This window comes from Triturus cristatus, chromosome 7, assembly GCF_964204655.1.
Source record: "Triturus cristatus chromosome 7, aTriCri1.1, whole genome shotgun sequence".
NCBI lineage: Eukaryota > Metazoa > Chordata > Amphibia > Caudata > Salamandridae > Triturus > Triturus cristatus.
Window position 1 is genome coordinate 1,524,842,548 of NC_140590.1, and position 6,358 is coordinate 1,524,848,905.

Below are 6,358 nucleotides of genomic sequence, written 5' to 3' on the forward strand. Positions count from 1 at the left end.
TTGTGCATTTGACCTTTGACCTGTGCGAGTTCTGACGAAAGAAGGCTCGGCTGATAACAACCAGCCTTGGTTACTTGCCACTACCGCTACCTCATCGCGCATACCAGAGCAGCACAGCAGCGCATGCGCAGGAAGGTGCTCGGTGCTTTTACCCTGGAGGCTCGATTCAGGCGTGTTTGCTCACCTTGTACATGTTACTGGACTCAGGATAAAGTACAGTGTGATGCTGAAAGAAACAGAAAGGTGACCTGTCAGCAATTTCAAAGAGCAGGGGGGCCTCAGGCAATGCTGCCTCAATTGGTGCAGCAGGTGCAGTGGCACAGGAGCCGAGAGGGCTGAGGGGCACACTACACTCTGCTTATTGCTGCATTTTATAACTCAAACAGCAGACAGGGTGCCCTTTTCCTTCATTGCACTAGGGCCCTTGACACAAGAAGATGTGCATAAAGACAATGAAAGAGCAAAGGCACACGCATGGGCAAGTCAGTGCAACTGTGCAGCAGCATAGTGCAGGGCAAGCACTTTGTCTTTAAATAGTCGAGGGGGGTTGGGGGGGGGGCAAACGACAAGGGAGAATTATCGAACAGTACTGCCTTATGATTTTTTCCCTAACATTACTCTCGCGAACGACCTTTCCAAAGGTCACTTTATCAGACGGCATCCTTGTAGGAACAACGAATCTGAGAATTCTGCATGATTGATTCTGACCCATCTCCACAGACCGTTCAACAGTAAAACAGGCATGTGACATCCTCTTCGCCAGTCCTACAAGCCTTTCAGAGGCGAGCCTGACAGGCCATTCAATGTACATCAACACAGCTGTATTCTTGGAGATAATCTTGACGTCTGATTCCACCCCAGCCATTGTGTACTTTTTTTAACCCCTGCCCACTGCTGCCACAGAGCATGGTTCAATCGTCACTCTTACTATGACAAGCTTCATGCCTGCCCCTCAGAGCAGGCAAAGCTAAAAGAGGTGCGGGGGCAAATAAATGTACACAACTCTGCGGCTTAGCTACAGCTTGTGGCGCCCGGGGCTATCCCTCAGTTTGCCGCCCCTGGCATACGTAGCCCTGTGATTGTGTGAGGTTAAGTCTCGGACTCGAATTTTGAATCTCACCTCACTGTCAAATTTCGGCCATAAATGCTTCTCACATGTATCATTGGAATGCTAGTTTTACATTGGTCTAATAACTAGTGCAAGTAAGTGTTAACTATCTGAACTTGCAGTTGTAGAGGCTGCGCACAGCACCCCGGGGCCACTCGCTTAAATATACTGGTGTAATTTTTTAAAAATACTTTCAAACATATTTATCATCCTGCCTGACTGTGACCGCTATGGGTCTCTCACAGGCTTTCCCGAGGCTTGCCCAGCAATCATGGTATCACGCACATGCTCACTGTGGTGGCCGGAGTCCGTGAGTCAGCTGACTCTAATGAATTTATGGTATAGGCCTGAGGCAATTGAGATTTGTGTTAGGGCCTCTCACACCCTAATATAGTCTGGGCCCAGGTCCCATGTGGGACAGAGACAGCAGCATGGAGTTTAGTGATTCTTCTCTCCTGGTTTATTATTTGAGCTCTCTCCAAACAGCCACAATGCCACATGTTCACAGACAAGTACTCTCATCAGCGTGCGTTGTGACTGTCACTCGAGACCGACTACTTTTGCTCTTACCTGTGTGAATCTGGATCTGAAGGTGGGGTGTTGGATTTAGGGGTCTTTCGACACCTGCTGTGCTGCAGGCTTTAAACAGCAATGCCGGGTGGACTGAATACCGGACTGAAGACCAAGCTGCTAATGAGCCATGGGCAGCCCAAAAAAAATTTCAATCTTTGCTTGAAGTGGCGTCTGGTGTATTTATACTTGGTGTGTAACTTGTCACTCGCTGTGCAACACTAGAGATATATATGCCAGGACATCAAGGCAGGCTCTGGTGATGGTCATGCCACTACAACTCTGAATGCCTCATATGCACCCAGTAATACCCCTTCTACATTAGTGGGGTCCAGTAAAGATCTGTGTTCTCTACTAAACTGTTGTCTTGTATTGTCAGTGGCTCTTATTGCACAGCTTCGCTCCAGTGGTTCTACAGCCTAACCGCAGGTCCTTGCTTTTTTCGGTGTTAATTTTTAGCGGAGCCATGTGACCTGCTTTCTAGAGGTCCATAGCTGTCATTTTAATTATAGTCAGCTGCAGCAGGCGTTTGCAGCAGTTTTAGATCTTCTAAGAGTTTTTCGTTGCTCAAATGGGTCAAATTTCTGATATTTATGTATCCTCATCTTCATTGCTTGATTTTTGCTCGCAAGAAAGTGTTAAATGTCACTCATAAACACACTGAAATTATGAACATGTCACACATAGCAATCTGAAACCTTGGCAGCTATGGATGGCACGTGTCATTATGTCATTTGCTAACTGCCTAACTTGGTTAGTCCCCCCCACTTCTTTTTATAGGACTTGTGCCCACTGCCCTGCCACTCACCAAAGATCCTTTCCTCCCCTTGTGACAAATGTTTAGCTCTTACCTTCCTCAGGCTCCAGTACGCCACAGTGGTGGCAGGGTCTCTACCGAAGGGGTTGGTTCTGCTGCAGTCTGCAGCAAATCGCCCAGCACTGCCACTGCCCCAGACTCAACTCATAACTGCCAAGATTTCAGATTGCTATGTGTGACATTTTCATAATTTCAGTGTAATTATGAGTGACATTTCAATGACTAAGAGTGACACTTTCTCCCGAGCAAAATCAAGCAAAGAAGACAAGGGAAACATATAAATATCAGAAATTACTCCCATTTGAGCAAAGAGAAACTCTAACAGCTGCAAAGCACCAGAAAGGAAGGGAACTTAGATGCGCCAAGAGCGGTGGAGAGAAGCAGCGCCATATCTTACGAACATGGTACTAAGGGGCAAATTCACATGCCGAAATTTGGCATTAAACAAACATTGCTAATGCCTCGCTCCGCCATTTTGAAAATGCAGGGATGCACCGTATTCACAAGAATGCGGTGCACCCCTGTGTTTCCCCTGGCGCTGGTGCTAAATCTAGCTGCCTAGCGCCAACGCAGGCAACCTTGAACCATAGTGCAAGGGTGTCTACCTTGGTGGGAATGTCTGTTTATGTGCAGGAAGGTGTCCCTTCCTGCACATAAACAAATCGTGATTTGTAACTTCATTATGCAGCACACATAGAAGTTGCAAATTGTCATTTTCTTTAAATGATTCATGGTGTTTTACTGTTTCTATGTGTGCTGCACAATGCAGTGTGAAATGGGGTCTAATTTACTAGGTGGCTTTAAGCCAAGTTCAGTGGTTTAATGCTGCCTCGTAAATAAGACAAAGGGTTTATCGCCACAGGAATGTCAGAAAAAGTGACGTTCCTGGGCGATAAGGGCTTGTAAATATGCCCCTATGTTCCGCTCTCCCTTTGATGCAGCGTTCGATACGCCAAAAATTTGTCGTTTTTCCCCTCTGTACATGTTTCTGTCCCGGAAAACGTTTAATCTTGCAACTGTGTACTTGCCCAGATACCTCCCTGCTGCCAAAGCCATGACTGCCTTATTGCTATGCCGTTCTCAGTGCTACATCAATTCACAGGCGTGTTCTGCACCCCCACCACCTACCACCGTCCCCTTCCGTCCCCTCAGCTTGCCTTCCCAGATCTCTCCACCAGTCGTTATTTCTCGTAGTGCACTCGGAGCGGCAGGCACTAAAATTGTTCAATGAAATCGACAATGCTAATTTAACATTCACAGCCCCAAAGTACAGCAAGCCTGCACCTCAGGGGTCCCCTTTTAAAACAAGGTGCAGGTTGAAATTCGCCTCAAATTTGTTTTTCACTAACACTGTTTATCAATGCAGCTGTGCAGTGTTGCACTGGGCGGAAAATAGACCCAGGCCTGAAAATAAAAATAAAAAGTTGCCCCAATAGTGAATCAGAAAGCTAAAAAAGTCTCTCATGTATGCAAATTGGGACACTTTTAAAGTTGTAAAAACACGCTGTGTGTTTTGCAAGATATGGAAGACTGCAACTTTTTGTGTTTTCTGAAGACCATGTTTATGGTACTGTCAGGGAAATCAACAGTAAAAACCGGCCCACAAGACAATAAAACAGGACACAAACAAAAAGACAGCCCACACACTGACCAATCAGACCAGACCATTGGGCACTGCCAGATTGCCCTAAAGGCAGGGACACTGGAATTATGCTATTGTGCGGCCGCAGAAACTTTTCCATAATTTTAGATTTGCCATGTTTGCCACACAGTCCATCATCTTCCGCATAATCTGCAGATTTTAACAGAATCTGTTTCTTGCTTAAATGATTCAAAAGCTACTAAAAATGTTGCAGCGTAGTGAAATGCACTTTACAAAGCAGGACTGGCCGCCTTCCTATTGCTTATTGCTATATTTCTGTACTAAACTGGTACTAATGTGGTGCAGTCAATGCCTAGACAGTGTTACCAATTTTAAAAACTAAAGAAGTAATGAAGTAATACTATTACAAAATGTGCCGCATAAAGCTTCATAATTGGTCTTGCCGCAGAATGTACTCAACCTTGCTACATAATTCGGCCCTCTCCTGCCACACAATTTCAGTGGTCCTGCCTAAAGGCCAGTCCGATCCTGCAGCTATAAAATATTGACTCAAGTTCTGCTTCGGGTAAAATTGTGTGACCACCCAGCGTACCCTTAATCAATATGCTGGTGGTAAATTACAAAATTGGAGCTGTAGCCAACTGCGCACATTATACCTGATTGAGTACACTAAACTAAAAACCAGTTGAACAGCACTTTGGCTTAATGCTTGAAACTGGAATACAGAAGAATAGGCCCTCGCGGACTCAGAGTAGCTGTATGGTACTGACTACTAAGAAGTGTCGGTAATCTCTAATTACTACTGCACCTCTGCCGAGAAGTGCAGGTACTCACTTGCGATAGAAAGCCCCGAGGGCACTCGGTACCTGCTCATTTAAAGCACTGCTTGTGCAGGTACCCCGACTTTCCCCTAGTGTGGGTGTCTGCCTCGCTGACTGTCCCGCCTGTAGGCGTCTGCCCCTCACCCAGGTTGAACCTTCCTAGCTCCCTCCACACACACACACACACACACACACACACACACACCCGTCCCCGCCCTCTGCGCAAGTTCCACTCTTGAGGCAGGATCATTTTCCTCCACCTTCCCAGAGCACTAATCCAGATTTTTTACCCCACTCTCAACAGGCTGGTGGCACTTACTTAGGCAGAGTCCGGAGGAGTGTGGCGGTGGCGCTCCAAGAATTGCCTCTCTCAAGGCAGTGGCTGCAGGCTGAATTAGGCCGCTACTGTGCGCTGTCACTGTGACAATTCAGGTTTGCCGGCCGCCTCATTATAAACATTTACCCTCCAGGCTTCAAAGGTGCAAGCAAGGCTGGCTGCAGGCAGGTTCAGGCCATGAAAAACAGCGGGCCGGCAATTTGAGTTTGCCGCCCGCCTCCGGTGATAATAGTCGTGCTGAGGGCCGCGCTCACGAGAGGCGAGTGCGTGCGCGTGACGCATCACTACTGCCGTGCTGCGCTACGTTTCAGCGCGAGGGCTGGCCAATTATGCCAGGGCCGTCATTGGTAGCGCTTTCGCACGCTACAATGATGGCTCTGGGATGGGAACTACTACAACCGGGTTACGTAGGTCCTAAGTGTCCTAAGTGTGCTTGCTGTTCACACGCGCGGCACTGGCTGCCCATGGCGACGGCTTTTCTAATTTATTTGAATACACGGACACTACTGTAGTAACTGACAGTAGTGTCAGCGAGTGTCCAAATAAATTAGAAAGGCCTCCGCCATGGGCCACGAGAGCCGCGCGGCCACTGCCCCCACATAGTGCCGCCTGGGGCGGACCGCCCCCACCGCCCCCCCCTAGCTACGCCAGTGACCCAACTTAATAACTTTTGAGCTGTTTGACGAATCTGCTTGAAGCTTGGCATAGCGTTAGAACGTTAAGCCCAGTGATGGGATCTCAAGTTGTGGGCAAAGTGGGGTAGAAAAAATGGGAATGGGAAGCAATACTTTGTTAGCAACATTGGCGCTGTTTGAAGGATCTTCATGAAAACAGAGATTCCAGAACTGCTCATTACATGCTAACAGTTTAACTAATTACATGCAGATTCAACCAGAGGCGGAACTAGGGTCAAATTTAGGTGGGGGCAGGGCGGGCAGGTGTACTAAAAATTTCGGGGGGGGGCTAATACGTCCGGCAATAGGCAGAGTGGAGATGCTGGGACTCTAAGAAGGGGTGAAAAAACAACAAAGCCTTGTTAATAAGTAAATGGTCTTTTAAAGACTTGTAAAGTACTCGGGTGCGGCTGCAGTAAGAGGGAGGA